This window comes from Eretmochelys imbricata, chromosome 4 (genome assembly GCF_965152235.1).
Source record: "Eretmochelys imbricata isolate rEreImb1 chromosome 4, rEreImb1.hap1, whole genome shotgun sequence".
NCBI classification, from domain to species: Eukaryota; Metazoa; Chordata; order Testudines; family Cheloniidae; genus Eretmochelys; species Eretmochelys imbricata.
In genome coordinates this window covers 60,921,821-60,943,503 of record NC_135575.1, presented here as the reverse complement: position 1 = coordinate 60,943,503, position 21,683 = coordinate 60,921,821, and the positions used below count along the sequence as shown (strand labels likewise).

Sequence of the window (21,683 nt, the reverse complement as noted above, 5' to 3'; positions counted from 1 at the left end):
TTTGCTTATTTAACTCATCTGGGATCATTTTTAAACAATTTCACTTTTTCATGTGGCTCAATACAGTTTTGTTGCATTGCTATTTTTGTCACTCCAGGAGAATTTTAAAATAAAATATAAACATATATATTCATAGAACTATAACAAAAAATGCAAATCTTATTTGTAACTCCTATTTAACCAAATCTGCAGTTTTGGAGCTGCACTGCTTAAAAAAACCACACACGAAAGAACTCTGTTAATTATGCCATTGTTTAAAAAAACAAACAAACAAAAAAAACCAAACCCAAAACTTGTGATATCTCATATATAGTTTCAGTTCTGCTTAAAGGGAACTTAGTCTTTTTTCTGGAATACCATATTGCTTGTGGTTTTGTTGTTAAAGTGAAACATTAAGTGTATGAAGGCATGCTTGTGTTTAATGTATTTCTAAGCTGTTTGTCTCTTAAATCTTTATTTAAATAAAATACTCCCAAAGATGAAAGCATATTTATTTTAGACCGTGCTTATGTCTGAAGGTCATCTGTGTTGGACCCAAGATTCAAGCTGTGCGTTGTTTAGTAACATATCTACACTTCATCTAGGCCTAGATACCTCCTCCTGCAAACAAAGATGATGTAAGATATCTATAGGACCATTCTGTGGTGGTGAAATAGTAGGCATGTTTCATTTATTACATCAAGGCAATCCAGGGTTTGGCGACAGTCCTGTGGAGATGAAAACTGCATCTTTTTAGTTCAGTGCCTGATAATCATTGGAGTGGGACATGCTTGACATTTTATGATCTGGATTTATGCAGAAGCTCCATGCATGACATGGTGTCACTGATTAGAAGAACAGCTCCCTTTTTTCTCCAGCTGCATACTGTAAGAAAAGAGTGAGGGTGTGGGGAAAGCTATGTGAAAAGCATTGGGCCTTGTCATGCAAATATGGGATATGAATGAATACACTGATTCAATGGCAACATCACCATTAACATTATTTCTGTCACAAAACACCTTTTTTATGGTGTCTGTCAGGAACATATGCTGAGCAAGAACTTTATTTTTAGTATAGCTTATGCCTGATCTCTCTAGGACAGCAGTTGGCTGACACTTAGTTGATGTTGCTTTGAATCTGTGCTATCTCAGTATGATGGCTCGAGGGGTTTAACTCATATCATCTTGAACTTAACCAGGAATTACATTAAAGCTGTCTTGTTTTGTTTATCAGGGTTAATTTTGTTTCAGTGCATCTGCTGCTGAAAGATGTGTTAGAAAAATCTAACTTTATAGGATCATTTCTGTATATGCATAAAAATAATACAGCTATTAGAACTTTTGGAATTCCGTAACACTTAAATGCCAGATTTAACATCAAACGTAAATTAATTATGTGGCACACTTCAATCAGCTTTGTAAGCTTTCTGTGGAGGAGAAATAACTAGCCACACACAAATGCACTCCTCTTAGAACATCCATCAAAGTTCAGAAATCCCAGAATGGCTTGTCACGTTTGTGTCATGGATTGATCTTCAGACTTTTTGTGTGTGTAGTGCACTGTGCTATTGCTTTAACAGACCAGGAAAATGAGCAGATGTGTATAATAAAAACTCCAAGAAATGGAAAGACTAAGGAATGTTGTGGCAAAGTAGGTTAGTCCAACAGTATTTCCCTTGAAGAAAGATAGACTCAAGCCTGGTTTTAATCACAAGTGAAATTGTTTGGCAAGATTCCACTGTAGTCACTTATCACAAAACTGCCACAGAATTTGGTGTGAATGGCAGTCTGTTCAGAAAATGTTTAGCACTGGAATAGGGCAACTGTTTCTGGTCAGGACTGAGAGATAGCGGCAGACCTAAATGGGGAAGAATGCCCAGTGTATCATAATGAGGGAGAGGAATTCACAAAATGTTGACAACTTTGAAAGGATTTGCTGTCATTTTTTTATTTATTTAGATGGATAAACAATAGAAGGAACATTCCTACTTTTATTCTTAGTGCTTCTGAAACAACTTACAATAACCTTTAGTCATCAATAGGCCACCACAAAAACAGCTTTTAAGGCTTTCTGCTATGTTCCTACCACTCCTCACTCGTAAATCTTTACCTTCCCAAAGCCAGGAAAAAGAGATGGGCATTGCAATGTGCTCTGAAGGTCATCAGATTTCTCTATCCTGGAACCAAGACAGAATTTTCTGTGGAATTATTTTCAGAAATAGAAGGTTTCATTTTAAAAAATGAAGGCTTCCAATTTCAGTGGAAGCCAAAATTTCACTCCCACCATTTAAAACTTTGTGGTCTGATTCCTGGAGGGTTTGGTGTCATGAGGAAGGAAAGAGAAAGATTGTGAGAGGAGATTGATAATTAAATAAAGTATATAGTATTAGATAGTCACTGGAGGCAACCGCGAGAAGAGGCCAGGCAAGGAGCAGAAGCAGAGGGGAAAGCACAGACACCAGGGTAAGAGAGGAGATATTGTTCTGCTGCATGAGTCCAATAATGTCGGAAATAATTAAACAATCAATTTGAAAACACATAGAAGATAATAAGTTGATAAGTAACAGCATGGATTTGTCAAGAACAAACTGTGTCAAACCAACATAATAGCTTTGTATGACAGGGTAACAAACCTTGTGGATGCGGGGAAGCGATAGATGTGGTGTATTTTGACTTTAATAAGGCTTTTGATACTGTCTCGCATGATCTTCTCATAAACAAACTAGGGAAATACAACCTAAATGGAGCTCCTTTAAGGTGGGTGCACAACTGGTTGGAAAACTGTTCCCAGAGAGTAGTGATCAGTGGTTCACAGTCAAGCTGCAAGGGCATATCAAGTGGGATCCCGTAGGGATCAGTTCTGGGTCCGGTTCTGTTCAATGTCTTCATCAATGATGTAGATAATAGCATAGAGAGTACACTTATAAAGTTTGCAGGTGATACCAATCTGGGAGGGGTTGCAAGTACTTTGGAGGGTAGGATTAAAATTCAAGATGATCTGGACAAACTGGAGAAATGGTCTGAAGTAAACAGGATGAAATTCAACAAGGAAAAATGCAAAGAATTCCAAGTAGGAAGGAACAATCAGCTGCACACATACAAAATGGGAAATGACTGCCTAGGAAGGAGTATTGCAGAAAGAGATCTGGGGTCATAGTGGATCACAAGGTAAATATGAGTCAATGTGTAACACTGTTGCAAAAAAAGCAAACATCATTCTGGGATGTATTAACAGGAGTGTTGTAAGCTAGACATCAGAAGTCATTCTTCCGCTCTACTCCATGCTGATTAGGCCTCAACTAGAGTATTATGTCCAATTCTGGGCACCACATTTCAGGAAAGATGTGGACAAACTGGAGAAAGTCTAGAGAAGAGCAACAAAAATGATTAAAGATCTAGAAAACATGACCTATGAGGGAAGATTGAAAACACTGGGCTTGTTTAGTTGGAGAAGAGAAGTCTGAGATGGGACGTGATAAGTTTTCCAGTCCATAAAAGGTTATTACAAGGAGGAGGGAGAAATTTTTTTTCTCCTAAGCTTCTGAGGATATGACAAAAAGCAATAGGCTTAAATTGCAGCAAGGGTGGTCTAGGTTGGACCTTAGGAAGTTTTTTCTAACTGTCAGGGTGGTGAAGCCCTGGAATAAATTGCCTAGGGAGGTTTTGAAATCTCCATCATTGGAGATTTTTAACAGCAGGTTAGACAAACACCTGTCAGGGATGGTCTAGATAATACTTAGTCCTGATAAGGGCCTGGACTGGATGACCTCTGAAGGTCCCTTCCAATCCTACCATTCTATTATTCAGAGGTGGAGTGTAATGGAGCATGTATCATCTCTGTAGATGTCAACTTCCAGATGTTTAGAGGGATTGGGATCCTAGTATGTGATCCTTTCTCCATTACAAATACAGAAAGAATTTCTTTGCCGACGAAGCAGCAAGTGAACGCTGCAGAAAGGAGTAGTGACAGAGGTCATAGAATGAGGCATGTGAACAATTTTGCCCTCAGGATCAGGAGAAGCTAAAGAATCCAGGAGTCATTCCTCTCTTTGGTGACTGGGATCATTTCCTCTTGGCCATATAAGAATCTGCTTTGGCCTCTTCTAGGTCTGGGTCTGCTCCTAGGCAAATGGGAGTTGTGAAGGAGACATAAGGAAAAGGAAGACAATAGAGATGAGAGATGGGTGTGTGGGATAAGGCTTTCTTTGGCTGTAAAAAGTCAACAGAGACCAGCCCATTTTCCTGTGCTCTTTCTGGTCCTCCTCTTTCACCAACAATATTCCTTTGTGCTCTGAGAAGATATATCTATGGCTATGTAGATCTGCATAGGGGTGCACAGAGGGAGTGGAACATACACACATCTTACAGTTTAATTAAGCCTCAGACATGAACAGTGAGGTGATATTATCATTATGATTATCCTCATTTTACAGATGGAAGTGGTGCTGGTGCTCGGGCTTGAAGTAGTAATAAAACACATGATTTCCATCATCAGCAACCCTGCTATAAAAATTGTTCCAGTGCCCATGGCAGATAGGGAAACTGAAGCACAGAGGGTGTGATTGCCCAGTTTATACAGTGATAGTAGAAATATTATGATCACATGTGTGGCTTAGGACCACAAGTGCCACTGAATGGCAATGCGTGCTGTGCTCAAAGGTCATGTAGGCATTTTTTGAAAATTTCACGCTGAGTAATTGTCAGAGCTGGGAATATTGCCCAGGTTTCCTGTTTCTCACTCCTGCGCTTTAACTGTTAGTTACATGCTTCCATCCAGTCCTCCTTGTGTAAGTAACCTTGAAAATCTGGTGATTTGTGTTCTGTCTCAGAACATTTATTTGTGCAGGCTGTTGCAGGGTTGGGCTTTGGAGGGTAATCAGATTTGGTATTGGGCAAGTTTTGTGTTCCACTGTCTAATTTTGCTTTGTTTTATAACTTATTGCCACAGCTACTGCACCCTTTTTATTTTTCTATAAATCTAAATAACTATGTACCCAAGGGCTGTAAGCAGGGAGGCAGTATTAAACCCTAGAGGTGTACAGGTTTCTGTTTTTAGCATTCGTTTAGGTCAGTTGTGTGACACTACCACATTTTGACAAAATTCCATGCCACCACATTTCCACTCAAATGGTCAGCATACAATATCTTAGTTCATCATTCCTCCAACAACAGATCTTTCATGGCTAGAAGATATCTATGTGGGGAACCATGGGATCAGAACCGGGCACTTTATAAAACCATTCATAATATTTTTGTCAAAATATTGCAGATTGTGAGGGTGTGCATGGTCTGAGTAGTAGTGTAATACAACCCTCAGATATCTAAAACACTAATCTCTGGTGTTTTTCATTCAGTCAGTCTGAGCAATACAGTGACAATCTTTGACTGGCCAATCATTGTATCAGGGATGCAAACTGCTGCCCTTTAAAATACTGCACCTCTCCCCACCCCCTGCCAAGCCTTCTCCCCTCAGCTCCGTGCTTTTACTGGTTTTAGTCCTTTAAAAATGTGGAGTGCCATTGTAACTTTTTTCTATTTTTTGCTCTCATGAACTTGATGGTAGTCTGCATCATAGATGGAACTGCAAAAACTAGCGGTCTGATTATTACTGGGTTTCTGTTGATTAACTGAGAATTTCACATTCAAATTTTGCATTTCTTATAAATCATGTTAGGCAGCTAACTTCTCTGCATGATTTCCCTTCAGTAATTAAATCTAGTATTTCTAGCTGCTGTAAAATTTGTTGCCCTTTTCTGTTCAGTTATGTTTTCTCATGCGTAAAACGTAGACTTCCTCACAGTTTGAATTCTTCTTCAGTACCAATTTATAGGACATAGTTTAGCTGTAATAAACTGTGACTGTTTTACTTTATGGGTCATGCTGAAATACCAACCTTAATGTTAATAAGAACAGTATCTTGGCTAAAGTAATATGCAAAGCTTGCCTGTTTGGCTTTCTTCTGGTAATTTTGATATTTTGTTTTTCTTTTGGCAGAAAGCTAAATTTGGTAGTTCTGATGATTCACAATCATAAGTATTCACCACCCTTTGCTCTATTCATGTAGCTAAGCATGAAATGTAATAAAGGATGTTCTTTTGTAAGAAGGGAAATAACGAAAGGAATTGGAAGCCAAGCAGAATAGCCTTAATTCAGTGAGTGTCAAGGAGCCCAAGAAGGATATTTGTGAATCTTTTTCACTTGTTTCAAATTTCATTTTTTTGTGTCTTGGTACATCTGGCAGGTATTTATGGTAACTGGTAATCTACATACACAACATACACCTTTTTTGGGTTGGGAGAAGGGGAGTTTATCCTAATTATATAGCTATACTCTCCATATAATTTCCAAGGTTAATTTTTAAAATTAAAGCTGCTTTATTATAGAATTTTTATATCAAGCTGACACTTTGAAGGGAAGGATTGCATTTCTTTGCAGCATCCTGGCATGCAAGGGTCTTCAGTGCACTAAATGACAGTGACCAGATTTGTAGAAATAAAGTATTTAGAAATACTTTTAACTAACTAGATATTCTGAACAGTAATGTGGGGTCTTATCTATTTGCAGGTCCAGTTTGAATAAAGACTATGTAGTACTTGACACCCAACTGTCATACTCCTTTATGTTGCCACATTGTGTTATTGCAAATGTAGTTTCCTGGGAATAGGACATGTTATCACATCCAAAAGTATGACATCACACCTTTCACTGTGAATCAACTTAATTCCATCTCAAATGTACAGCTTTAAATAAATAAATAAATAAATAAATAAATGCTATGTTTTGCATTGGGTAGTTTAAGCATTATAGCTCCATCTGTCAGAAGAAGGACGTAAAAAGTATTTTGACCCTATTCTTAATGTTTTACTTTTGATGTTACATTAAAATAAATTAGAAACCATTCTGGTGACATTCACAGCTTGGGAGCATTTTCTTCTGGGGACTCAACATGCTAAGTATTGTGCTGCTGCAGTATGTTGGAGACCCCCAAATTGAAGATTTGGGTTTATTGTTTTCTCAAGGTGACAGAGGCTTACTCTAAGGGTATGTCTACACTACGAAATTAGGTCGATTTTATAGAAGTTGATTTTTAGAAATCGATTTTATACAGTCGATTGTGTATGTCCCCACTAAGCGCATTAAGTTGGCGGAGTGCGTCCTCACTACTGTGGCTAGCATCGACTCTCAGAGCGGTGCACTGTAGGAAGCTATCCCACAGTTCCTGCAATCTCTGCTGTCCATTGGAATTCTGGCTTAAGCTCCCAATGCCTGATGGGGCAAAAACATTGTCACGGGTGGTTTTGGGTACCTGTCGTCAGTCGCCCCTCCCTCTGTGAAAGCAACTGCAGACAATCATTTGGCGCCTTTTTTTTCTGGGTTACCCGTGCAGACGCCATAATATGGCATGCATGGAGCCTGCTCACCTCACCGCTGCTGTTGTGAGCAATGTAAACATCTCGCGCATTATACTGCAGTATGTGCAGAACCTGGCTAAGAGACCGCAGCACGAGGATGATTTATTTTATTTAACATCCCTTTAGAGTATCCTGAAGTTCTCTTGCCATTGGTATAAGTATTGGTTGTGTTGGCACACTATCAATTTTCAGCGTCCTTTTATTTGGAACAATGTCTTCCGTGTGTTAATGTGAGTTATCTTTGTGAGTGAAAATATTAGGAGTATAACTAGTATAAGGATCTAAGAATTGAAAGTTTACTCCTACATTAATGTGTGGAGGATTACGGTCTTGCTAAAGTCAAGGGTAGTTTATTTCATGAACTCTGACTTTTGTGATGGGGCTAAGGTAGACCATCGTATAGCCAAAATGTGTATCATTTAGCTTGAGGTATCTGAGACAGAGTCTGGTTGCTGGTGATAGGAAAAGTTTGACTGAACTGTCAATGGTGTGTATATCTTCATTTTGCCTAGGGCAACAGAAACTCTCTCGGTACTGATAACAAAATCCACTCAGAGGAATGATAGAGCCTCTTAATTTTTCAGTTGATTAATTATTTTCCCGTCTCACAATGAAACAGGCTGCTGTTAGCTTCCCAAAATATTTAGTGACCTCATAATATGAAAACTGTCAGTTGCCCCGAAAGAATGCTTGCTTAAAAAATAGATGTTCCCAGCAGAAATCTTGGTAATCTTACCTGTTTATGCAAAACAAATAATTAACATTTACCTTGTTTATAATGTGTGTATGAGTGTTTGTGGTAATTTGTACAGGAAAGGGTTGTTTAGGGTCATATGTTCTGACTAAAATAACTGGCTTTAATACATATATTGCGTATTTATAGTGTTATTGTATTTAATATCTTACTGTACCTGATTTGGTGTTTTCAATCTAAAAAAAACATTTGGACAGTTGTAGGCAGTACTTATTTCCCTCTTTAATGAGGCTTTTTTGGTACATGAGCCATGAAGACAAGTCACTGTAAAAAGCAGAAAGCCTTCATGGATAGCTAAATAGTTTAAGCATAGATTGCTTTGACCTGAACAAGGCAGGTACATTAAATTACTTGAATGATAAATAAAAAAACATGACTGGTACTGGCCAGGCAGTTTAATGACAACAGAAGAGATCTGAATTTGAATCCCTTTGTCTAGGAAAGAAGTGTTTTAATATCTTCCATAAGCAACTCTCTATTGAGGTAGTGATCATTGTTGCCCGTTTGTGGTGGGAGCCACGCCCAGGCTCTTATAAGGATAGCTCTATATAAGCTAGAACTGGATCACTTTGTGGGTTGGTATTATGTGGAAGGATAACAAAGAAAAGAAATGGGGGGATACAGTTCAATCTAATCAACAGTACATCCCTTGTTTGCCTAACACCAGTTAACTGAAACTCCTGGCTAACCAAAGTGTATATATCAACTGTGTACAGATAACACATACCTGCAGGACTGCCAGCTAACATGGCCTCTCTTAAACTGGCTAGTTCGCAGAGCTAGTGATCATACACTTCATTGTGCAGTGGGGATATGGACCTGGGGAGATGTCCTAACCCCTGCTATGACTCCTTTATGCTATATTCTTGGTAGCTTATAATGCTCCCCTGGGCCATTGTAATGATTTAGGTTAGATAAACAGGTCTTTACGTGCAGAGTCTTGCTAGAGTGAAGTGTATTTGGTCTCAGAACATGGGGAAGGGAATTGCCATAGAGCCTCTCAACAAACTTCTGAGATCAATTAAGGCGTGTTCATTGATGAGCTCCAGGGGGGACCTCATCCCTTCCACTGTTGGAATGTTGAATTCTCAACGTGAGGCCACAAGGGTGACACAGGATATGACAATTTAAAATAAGAAAAAAAAAGTGTCAACTTATATTAGAACTTCTTGGGATGAGTACATACATAGGGCCACAGATGTGCATAGTGCTTCATAATGCAGATAAAGATGGATTCCCTGCCCCAAAGAGGCTTACAATTAAGGCGAGACGAGCAGGAGGAGATTAAAACTGAGTGGGGCAGGAGAAGGGAAAGGCGAGGATGACAGTAGTATGATTGAGAAGGCAAATGCATATATCTTAAGAACAAGGCTTTTTTAAATGCAGAGGGTATTGTTTGTCGCATTGAAGAAGTTCTGAGGTGTTTATAACCCTTACTTCACTCATTGTTTATAATAGGAATTTAAGGTCCCAAGAATATGATGTCTATTATTATCCACTAAAGTCTTAACAGTAACTGCTGTTAATACATTTAAATTTTAACAGTAAATAATAATCAGATCTAAAGGATTTCATTTTTTTTTCAATTGTATTCTCATTACATTTTTGGGCATGCTTTTCTTCTTTCCATCTTTGATGTTAGAGTAGAGTTTTGTAATACAGATGTGTAATTTTAAAAAATATACAAAGCAGACATCCCTATCCAAAGTGATTAAGTATATTTTTATAAACGTCATTTGCTGTTTTACTTGATCAATATATTTTGTACTCTTAAAAATCACTTTGAGACATAAAAAAAGAACTGAAGCAAGGAATAAAGCTAAACAAGAATAGGATTTTTTTCTGTTGACATTAATCTGTATAAATAAGATTTACTTTCTTTGAATGTGAAAGTGTAAACATCAAAACCATTTTGAAACAAACTTTGGAAATAAAACATGAAAGGACAGTTTAGTTCATGCAAATCTGTAGAAACGTTAAACAGTGCTATGGCAAGACTTTGCCATCAATTTTGTTAAAAATAATATGGTTAATTAAGCAATTTTTAATAGCATAGTTTGCAGATGCAACATTTTCAACTGGTCTTTATAATTCCAGAATTAGTGGAAACATATATGTCTTTAGATTCTTCCATCAAAGCATGAGGAAGTGAATTATTGAAAAGATAAAAATAAATTTGTTTGCTTTCTGTCAGAGTTCATATCCACAGCCAACCTTGATAGAAGACCAGAATGATTTAGACAAGTTTGCTTTGGAGATTCATAACATATGCTTGCTGGACAGAATTGAGTTATCTCTGCTCTTGAGAGTAAGTTATTGTAGCAGGAGCTGACAGAGATGAAGATAACTGAGGGAAATTCAATTACCTTTTAGTGTTTTCCTTCTAATAGGATTCTTAATGTGAAAAAGATCCTTAGATGATGCACCTCTGTTGCTTTGTGAGATCTGCTATGATACCTGCATCCAGAATAAAGTGAACTCTCCTTTCCAGGGCTTCATTAGGGATGAAATATGCAGCTGTTTGTTAAATGTGGTGTTAGATTGAGAGGTTTTGATCCAGCATATTGTCACTTCTGGTCCAGATGCATTTGGCAACCATTGAGGAGCTTTATCTATTTACTGCAATACAATTTTCTTTTTTTGAAAGTGTTATTTTTATATGAAAGGCTTATTAAAGAAAGTTGTCACAAAACTGTAAAGTATTTTTTCTACCAGTAGTTGTATCTTTTCCTATTTGCTTCCTTCTGTGCATTTAATCTTGTTTGAATTTTCCTAGCTAATTAACACTCTTCAACTGCAAATGCTGCTTATGACCGTGTGGTCAGCTGACTTAATGCTACTGGGGCCTGGGCACCCTGTTCAGCTGTAGTTAGATTTCCTATAACACTCAGCAGCTCTGTGGTGTATACGAACATTCTCCCAAATGTTAAGCTACTTGCTAGCTGAAATTTTAGAATCCTTAAACTCCTTAATTCAGTTTAAGGGTTTTTCAGCTCTTCTGCTTTCTGAGGTACAAATCGCTGCTAAATAAACATCAGTGTGTGTGTTTTAACAGTTGGTCACATGAAGTAGATTATCTTGTTTGAATACTTTCCATCTCCTAACAAAATACTATGTAAAATAAATACATAAGCAATATATGTGTGCATATTATTTTTAAAACTTTCAACCTTGCCAACTTTCCTCTCTAAAGTTCACCCTTTATTTGGCAGCCTCATTACACGCACTTGTGCACTTATATTCCATGCCCTCTCTGTGACTCACTGGATGGAAGAGGGAGTTAACTCCCTCAGAATTAGAGATTGAACTCCACCCTAAAACTATACTAATGTGGCTCCTGTAGCCCTAAAGTGCCTGATCTGTTCAAGACTGCATTGAAAACATGGAATATGGTATGAAAAAGCTGTTATTCACTTAGAAATCTTATTTTGTTCTACCAAGACTTGGCTGTGTGAAGGAACAGATACATTTTTTTTATCAACTTCATTGTAATCAAATTATCATGAGCATAGATAGTCTGATCTTACAACTAAATGCAGTCTCCTTCCAGATGTTACGTTACTTAAGCATAATGAAGTTTGATTCATCCAGGCTATTACCAATGCTTATGGAGGCTGTTTTTGAAAATCAAATTAATTTACATGGCGGCATAGCAGGGAGAACTCAGAAATAAAAATTAGAGTAAGAAAAGCATAGTTCATGTTAAGACACTGTATCTTAGAATCTCTTAACACAGTACCTGGGCAATGAATACAAAATTAAGGATCACAGAACTTCATCTGCAAACGACAGGGCAATCGAGCCTGTCCCTGAAAGCTAAAATTGCTCAGGGCTCTATTTCATTTGCTTATCAGAAATATGTATGATGGGTTGTGGAGGGTCTTAGGCCTCATGAGGCTGAACAGGTACAAACTGAAATTCAGGATGAAGATTCAAGCTTCCACTATTGCTTCAACCTCTCTTGAAGGCTTAAGACTGGTGGACCTGGTAATTGCCTGTGCCAGTACAAAATGTTCTCTCTTCCATCATCTTGTTGTCCATCCTTTCTCCCCAGTGTGTTCATAATGCTATAAGCAATGGCAGTCAGGCTGAGTAGTCTAGGAACTCTATGCCTATTTTTAGTTTATCATACTCTCCATGGTTCAGGCATACCTAAAGAAAGTTCCCTAATCTTCTCTCACAGGGATATTCTCTTAAGATTCAAGATGGGCACAAAGCCAGCATCCAGACAATGCAAAACAGACGCAGTGAGACCAAGCATTAATTTCCAAGGTGTTTCAGAACCAGAATGTCGTCTGTTTATCGGCAGCTTCTGTGTTCTTTGGCTCATGCACAGAGATTATGACATGAGAAAAAGCACACAAGAGAGAGTTTTAGGGACTTCTCTTAAAAGTCTATAACTACTCCTCCAAAAATACAAAGCAATGTGAAGAGATCATCAAGAGTGATTGGGGATTTCAAGGGGATTGTTTTAATAGCCCTAGATTGGTTGTGCAGGGTCAGGTGTTCAGAGCTGCTCTTTTTATCCAGGAGAGGTCTGTTTGTCCCTTGTTTTGGGACAAAGATTCTTTCTCTTTGATCCCCAGCACAATCAGTGGCTGTTTCATGGAAGACAAACATATGCAGAGACAGAGTCAAGTGGTGAAAACCTCTTATCGCTACCAGAAAATAAAGCTTTTAATCTGAATTAATGTATTGGGGTAGAGGTAAACAGATATACGAGAGGATCCTGTTTCACCCTAATGATACTGGATATTTCCTGAGTGGAATTAATAGGGGTGCCACAATGAACACTTTCAGAGGGCCAAGCAATGGTACTGGGTGTGATCAGGGGTCAGTAAAGGCTCCAGTGGAGTTGTTAATAATTTTTTCAAGGTGGTGAAAAAATGTAGTGCAGAAGATGGTCTCTGTCACTCTAAAAGTCAGTGGACTCCATATAGAAATTGGCTACCACAGTCCAAGGGTCCGTCTGGTCAGATATTCTGTCTCCGACATTGAGTATTAAGAGTCTCTTCTTTAGGGAGACCAATTAAAATAATACAAAAAACAATATGCTAGATTGTAGAGGTTATATAATATAATTATAATATAACATAACAGAGATTATATATGACAATGTGCTATAAAGATTTTATTGTCATAAATTTAGGCTGGCCACATTAATCATGCATGACAAGCTATTGGAGAGTTACTCAATCATCCCAGATAAGTGCCACTAAAATATTCATACCATACCATTATCCCTGGTACATACTTTACAGAAATTTTCCAAAATTACTGTTTCTAAAATGTCGTTGTTTGTCATATCTTTATACCTGTGATGTCAGGTTTCCTAGTAACCTGAGTCCAACTGCAGAGGCATTCAAGAGAGAAAAATGGAAACTTAATTCACTTTATAAACCTCTAAAAATAGCATTTACATACCTTCTGTAGTCCAATATCTTGTGATTTGTCAGGCTAGCAATGAACCTTTGTGTGTGGGGTGGAGGTGAGGAGGGGGAGTGAGATCCTGGCTTTCTTTTAGTTACAGGATACAGGAGTTAAACCAGTTGCAGGGCTGAACATTACTGGGCATTGGTCCAACCTAATTTTTCAGAGAAATTCCGTATTTTCAGTGAGATGGCATGAAAGACCCCCTAAGCTTATTCTTACCAGCTTAGGTTAAATGCTGCCACCACCAAAGTGTTACACACAGAACAGGGGAAGTGCCCACTTGGAAACGTCTCCCCCACAAAATATCCCCCCAAGCACTACACCCCCTTTCCTGGGGAAGGCTTGATAAAGTGAACACAGACCCAAAGCCTTGGATCTTAAAAACAATCAGGTTCTTAAAAGAAGAATTTTAATTAAAGAAAAAAGTAAAAGCATCACCTCTGTAAAATCAGGACGGTAAATACCTTACAGGGTAATCAGATTCAAAACATAGAGAATCCCTCTAGGCAAAACCTTAAGTTACAAAAAGACACAAAAACAGGAATATACATTCCATTCAGCACAACTTATTTTATCAGCCATTTAAACAAAACAGAATCTAACTAGATTGCTTACTAACTCTTTACAGGAGTTCTGACCTGCATTCCTGCTTTGGTCCCGGCAAAAGCATCACACAGACAGAGAGAACCTTTATTTCTCTCCTCCCCCCCCCCCCGCCTCCCCTCCCTTTCCCAGCTTTGAAAGTATCTTGTCTCCTCATTGGTCATTTTAGTCAGGTGCCAGCCAGGTTATCTTAGCTTCTTAACCCTTTACAGTTGAAAGGGTTTTTCCTCTGGCCAGGAGGAATTTAAAGGAGTTTACCCTTCCCTTTATATTTATGACATGGAGGGAGGAACATTTCTCAGGCAGATTGTTTTTAAATCATAGCTGTTTGGAGCAACTCAAGGTTTGGAGGACTAGAAGTAGCCAAAGGCTGCTTATTGGGCAGCGTGTAGATGTAACTGTTAAAAGTACCATGATAAATTGCATTTATAGTAAAGCACTGTGGTAGACCACAGATATATCATGTGTGTGTGTATTCATATTCTAAACAAAATATTTTACATCCATTTCCCACATGCATGCCAGAAGATGGTAATCAAGGCTGCTGATGGTACTTTCTAGTAACAATAACCTTAGCCCATGATCTGCCCACATTAAATCTCAGCTTCTTTGTGAGATATACAGAGTGTTCCCATCCTGCTTGGCTGTTGATTCTAACACTTGAAAACTGGATCTTAGTGATCTTTTAAATTCATTTCTTTTAAATTTGGGGACAATTACTGAAATCTAATTGTACAGAATTGTACAGTTTTATGTAGGTATGTAGGTAATTCTTCTTCCTGTACCTTTGTGCAGAAATTCATAAGTGCAGCTGAACACCTGCTCACAATGAAGATCCTAGCCAGTGGAAGTGTGAAATAACATTTCCACCAAAACCAAAATACATTCTACTTTCAAGAATCTGAGCTTTAATTTTAATGCAGTCATCAGTAGTTCTGATACTCAGTATTAGCAACTTCCCATTTTAAAGAGCCCATGAAGTGGATTTAATATATATTTAATAAGTGGCTGTTCCCATCCTCATGCAAATAACTACACTTTAAAAGAGTTTACAGATTTTGAATATAGGGTTTGTAAAGCAATTCTGGTTGCTATAGTTATGGCTACATATCATGCTACCTATGTCTGAATAAAATGTTTAAGGCAGTTAAATAGTTTGATGTAGGAGACTATTACAATAACATAGTTATATTGTCTAAACCAGGTGGTTTAAAGCTTAAACTTTTGGACCATTCACATTCCATCAGTGTTTGACCCCTTTTCCCCACACTCCCAGATAAAGGATCCATTTATGGTGGTTTGAAATAGTATTTTAAATCTGAACCATTCTCACTTCATGTACAGAGCCTGTTCCTTTTTGGCCGTTAGAGTAATGAAAGTGTTTCACACAATGTGTGTGTTAAGGTGTGTATTGGCAATATTTATTACATTGGTATTTTAAATTAAAAAGAAACTGTCAACAAGCTTTAGGTCAAGACTTAGGTTTTTAAAGGATTTTAGAAGACCTAATGTGAATGAAAATGTATTAATTTTTTTAAAATTGCTTAACTATTTCTCTGCAGTCTGAAAAACCAAAAATAGTATTGTGCAAGTATATGAGACCCATAAACAAAATTAACCAGAAACAGAAGGGAAACTGAACAGTTAAGATTCACTCTCTAGCTAGAATGAAATGTAAAAGGTAGACAATTAGAATGTTCAAGCATTTAACTTTTAACAATTTGAAGTGATAGCATCTTTAGCTGGAAGGCTTTTAAGTTATAGGTTGTCTTGATTGTGAAGTTTAAGTTTTAAAATACATGGCTGGGAACGTCATTGAAAACTCTTAATGAAAACTAACAGTTCTGGCCTTCTGCACCTTCCTCCCCATTTGCTTCTTGTGTTTTTCCCCCTTTCAGCCATGTTTTCTTCTATCTCCTCTTAAATCAAAACCATTATTTTTTTTAATACTCTGTTAATACAAAGACTAAATATCCCAGTACTTCTGTTTATCGTAAGACTCAAAGCAAGCAAGGACTGAGAGTCAGATAATTACAAATCAACACAGCTAAGAATCTTAAATTTTAGATGGACCTTTGAATAAAATCCTGTATAATCCTTTATCTTCTTTCCCCTCAGAGGTTCCTGACAGTCATGTGAAAGTCCCTCTGACAGAAAATCAAAGCCCCTAATACTATTTCAAATATAAAAGTGTTGTAACTAATTGAAACCTTTGCCCAGATGCTGCTAGACACACAGTCTCATCATAATGGAAACTGTGAAGCAATGTTTCTAAATGGAGTGATGACAGCAAATACAATGTTTGTCCTGTTTAGCAATTCAAAGTTACTAATGTTGCGGAGGGCAAGTACCACTGAGGCCAGCCAGAGCTTCAAGTTAGAGAGGGCTTAAAAGGCCACAAACTAATTAAGGTAAAACCAACTAAATGAAACCCTTAATATAACATTACTGACTGTAACCAGCTGGTGAAGAGCAGAGGACAGTTGTTCCTTGTAACATCTATAACTATTCTGATATTCATAGCATTCAGTTTCCTGGATTACCCCATTATTAATGTGTGTCCAATCCTAAATAGAATTGTAGTCCCATGCAAAGTACTATGCAGGGATATTATCAAGTATCCCACAGAAATAGAATACTGATATGGCTCCATCTTCCATTGGTACAGGATAGTGGGTTGATTGCTGGGTATACACAAACTTCATTGTGTTTTAAAAGCTTTACCACTTTCCTCATTTATCCCACAGTCTAATGGGCTGTTCAGAACAGGAGTGCTTACAAAAGGCCTGACTTACCTTTGATTATACCATCAAAGCACCAAGGACATTTATGGAAAGATTACCTCCACAAATACCTGTGACAAAGTTCCTCCTCTACGTTAGTGGGTCTTGCGCTTAGTGGCAGATTTGCTCACCTTGGAGATTCACGACAGCCCTCAGTTTGGCTGTTTCCGTGAACCCACAGTCCAGGTCAACTTCTCCTGTGTCTGACCAGGAGTTGGGAGGTTTGAGGGGAACCCAGGCCTGCCCTCTACTTGGGGTTCCAGCCCAGGGCCCTGTGGAATGTCTAGAGCTCCTCCTGGAACAGCTGTGTGACAGCTACAACTCCCTGGGCTACTTCCCCATGACCTCCTCCCAACACCTTCTTTATCCTCACCATAGGACCTTCCTCCTGGTGTCTCATAATGCTTGTACTCCTAAGTCCTCCAACAGTATCCATTCTCACTCTCAGCTCCTCGCGCCTCTTGCTCCCAGCTCCTCACATGTGCACCACAAACTGAAGTGAGCTCCTTTTTAAACTCAGGTACCCTGATTAGCCTGCCTTAATTGATTCTAGCAGCTTCTTGATTGGCTGCAGGTGTTCCAATCAGCCTGTCTATCTTAATTGTCTCCAGAAGGTTCCTGATTGTTCTGGAACCTTCCCTGTTACTTTACCCAGAGAAAAGGGACCTACTTAACCTAGGGCTAATATATCTGCCTTCTGTTACTCTCCTGTAGCCATCTGGCCTGACCCTGTCACATACCATCGACTTTGATTTTAGCTGAGGTGCTCCATTTCCGGTACAACCCAGTCAAGCCTCAAGCCAAGTCAGTATCAAAGGTGTACTGAAGCTTGTTTTGTAGCTGTACCTGTCATTGGCATAAAACAGGCCAGAATAACATATTATGCTGAGAGGTACTGGTGACTACACTGATCACAAACCTCTTTGAGATTGGGTGTGTGGACACACCCTTCAGTTAACATAACTGTCAGCATAAGTTAATCACAAATCCCCATCCAAGACAAAAGGCATGGTGAACCTGCCTTGGAGTTTTGGACTTTGTGTGTTAGTTGGGTAAGAGAGGGGAAGGCAGAACACACAGAGCGAGAGAGACTCGGGGCCAGAACAAGAAAGCCAAGCAGTGGCCTGTAAGCATAATGTGACTGTGGAGAAGCCTAGAGAGACATCAGGGTCAGGATGCTGGCTGAACAAAGCTTCGGCCTATAAGCGAAAAAACTGTTCCTTTTGTTGTTGGTCCCTTCTGCATTCAGAGAAGCACGACTTTGTACATTCCTTGTAAATAAGATTTCATCAAACGTACCAGACTCCAATTTCTCCTCTTAACTGGAACAGCCTGCCAGACCCTGGAGTTTTGATTGGCTGCTCAGGTCAAAAGAGGTCATAATAGGAAATCCTTGTGTATATGGTGTCTTGCCTCTGAATTAACATGTGACTTCTCCATTCTTGGTTATCTGTTCACTACATTAGTTCACCTCCAAATCCTTTGTGCTAAATGGTTGGACAACATTAACTTGACAGTTGGGTATATATGTCTCAACTGTGTTTTTACCAGGAGGGTTGTATCAGTGCGGCTGTCAGTAATCAGGTCTTATCAACTAAGGTAAATGAGGGCACTGTGTTGGAGACAAATAACAAGCATAAATTTCATCCCATTATGATCCAGTTTCAAAAGCAAGTGAGTGAGCAGGCTAGTATTATTGGAAATTAGACTTCCAGAGTCTCATTTGTTCACCTGGTGAGTGACGCTGTGGTCCAAAATTAAGACCATGTGTAGAGAGACCTGAAGGTTCTTTAGGGTTTCTGAGTGGAACTGTGTAGAAAACAGAGGTAGAAGTAAATACTTGCATTTTATGACTTGCATTTAGCTTATATTGGGAAGAAAAAAAAAACCAGGATGGGTTACGGAAAAGGGAAGAAAGGGCTAACCTGCCCATCTGTGAGGAGGGAAAGGGTAGAAAGATTCCTTTGAATTTACTGTAATCCTGAAAGCAAAATGGAACACCAGGCGCTCAAGGCCAGAACCTCTTGCTCCAGTAGAACAATTAAGGTAGCAGATGTTGCTGTACCTATCTAAAATGGATGGATATGCAAGCTCCAGGATCCCACCCAACATATGCTAGCAGTTGGCTAGGCTAAGTTTCACAGAACAAACTGCAAAGCAATGTCTTTTTTGTTTTTTTGTGTGGGATGGTTCAATTAGATAAATGGTTAGTAAGTATTATGTTTGACTTGTTTTTTATTCACAGTTAGCTGCATTAGAGAACCTTTGAAAATAATTTTTCAAATTACCCTTTGGAAACTATTTGCATAGATCTCTTAGCAACATGTGAATTACTTTTTCACATGTGGGAAATAACTGGCTAGGCAGTAATACTACAGAAAAGGATTTGAGGGTTATAGTGGATCACAAATTGAATATGAACTAACAATATCATGGAGTTACAAAATAGGCAAATATCATTCGAAAAGAGGCTGGATAGCCATCTCTCTTAGATACAAGAAATCCTGCATCTTGGCAGGGGGTTACACTAGATGACCCTGCAGACCCTTCTAACCCTATGGTTCTATGCTTCTGTGATCCTGGCGTATGTAAGACGTGAAGTAATTGTTCCACTCTACTCAGTGAGCCTCAGCTAGAGTATTATGTCCACTTTTGGGTACAATGCTTTAAGAAAGAAGTGGGCAAATTGGAAAGAGTGCAGAGGAGAGCAGCAAAAATGATAAAAGGTTTAGAAAACATGACTTAGGAAAGGTTGAAAAAGCCGGGCATTTTTAGTATTGAGAAAAGAAGACTGATAAGACCTGATAAGTATTCAAATGAATTAAGGGCTGTTATAAAGAGGACTGTGAAGAATTGTTCTCCATGTCCACTGAAGGTAGGACAAGAAATAATGTGCAAAATCTGCAGCAAGGGATATTTAGGTTACATTTTAGGAAAAGCTTTCTCATTATAATGATAGGCGCTGGAATGGGCTTCCAAGAGAGGTTGTGGAATCCCTGTCACTGGTGCTTTTTAAGAACAGATTAGAGAAACAGCCATCGGGGATGGTCTAGGTTTACTTGTTCCTGCCTAAGCATTAGATGACTTCTTGAGATCCCTTGCAACCCTACATTTCTATAATTCTGTGTTTTGAAGATTTCTAAGTAAATGTTTACTGAACAAGCATGATACAGCTACAGTAGCAAATGGTATGTAATTAAAATATATTCACTGTTTTTTTCATTGTTCCATAGATATGATAAAATAAGGCAGATTTCTGCATATATGTAGATGACTGTTAACAAGAGCTACATTATATTTGGTTTCTTCCATTTTACTGTGGTTAATATAAAACTTGAATTATTCATATAATTTCATTTTATTGCAGAGTGTGAAGTATTTGTGGCTGTATATTTGATGTGTACATTTGTGGCTATATATTTATGATGTGTACAGAAGCTAAATAAATACTTCTCCTGCAAATACCTTTCAATTAATTATAGGGAGAACTGGTAATGAGACTTATGGTTAAGGTTGCCTAACACTTTTTCCATTATAAGACTCTTGTCTTTCCATGTCAAATGTCTGCCTCAGTCTAAATATTTTTTTGGAAAGTTTCAGCAAAAACTCTCCAGCTGTTTCCTAGAACAAGATTGGGGAAAATTTGGTCCACGTTTAAAGGGGAAAAAACCTAACAACTATTTACTTGAGAAGCACTAGGTCTTCCATGCTTTGCAGTAGGGGTGTTGTCCTGGTACAAGGGTTGTGGTTTCTGCCATCTGTAAAAACCCACCCAAAATTTGGCAGCAATATGAACATTGGAAAAACTGTAGTCTGTGCATGCTCATGTAAGGCTTGTTAGAATTTACAGCTGAATTCTCCAAAGATTCTGGCTACACTGAGCATGATCCCTCCCCACGGAGCTTCGGTATACTGACCAGACTGTACATGCATCGTCCCCATAGAGTGAGCATGTTCCATTCCACAGCTCCACAGGGGCAGAGGAAGACTTTCCGTGTAATGGTTCCTCATGGCTGCTGGGGCCACAGTGACACCAGACATTGGTACTGAGAGCAGGGTAACTGCCCCTCCTATAATGATCCTTCTGCTTGTGCCCAGGCAACATGGAACAGAAAAAGAAAGCATCCTGACTCAAATGCTGAGGAGCAAGGATAGAGGCAGGAACAGAGGGGGCAGGAGTGATTAGGGGACAGAAGAAGGAACTGGTGGGTGGGAGGATGGGCATAGATGGAGTGGAGAGGGACAGGGGCTGGAGAATAGTGGGAGGTAGGAGCAGAAGGGTCTCTAACCACTGGAGAACACTCTCCCCCCCGCCTCCAGAGCCTGGAATTGAACATAGGATTCCTGAGTCACAAAATTCCTGTTCTGTCAGTAAATAACAGTGAAATCCACTGGCAAAGTGCACGTCTCATACACCATTGTTCACATAGCAATAGTAGGTTTCAGAGTAGCAGCTGTGTTAGTCTGTATCCGCAAAAAGAAAATAAGTACTTGTGGCACATTAGAGACTAACAAATTTATTTGAGCATAAGCTTTCGTGAGCTACAGCATCCGATGAAGTGAGCTGTAGCTCACAAAAGCTTATGCTCAAATAAATTTGTTAGTCTCTAAGATGCCACAAGTACTCCTTTTCTTATAGCAATAGTAGTCTGTTATTTTCTAGTAGCTACTTATGTGATAGAGGTCTGTACTAATATGGGATCAATATGACTTCACATAA

The 21,683-nt window shown here is 38.7% G+C and overlaps 1 protein-coding gene across 4 annotated transcripts in view; it reads left to right on the top strand.

Moving 5' to 3' along the window:
- Positions 1–21,683, top strand: part of LRBA (LPS responsive beige-like anchor protein) — a 552,094-nt gene that overhangs the window by 197,787 nt on the left and 332,624 nt on the right. The window lies entirely within an intron of this gene.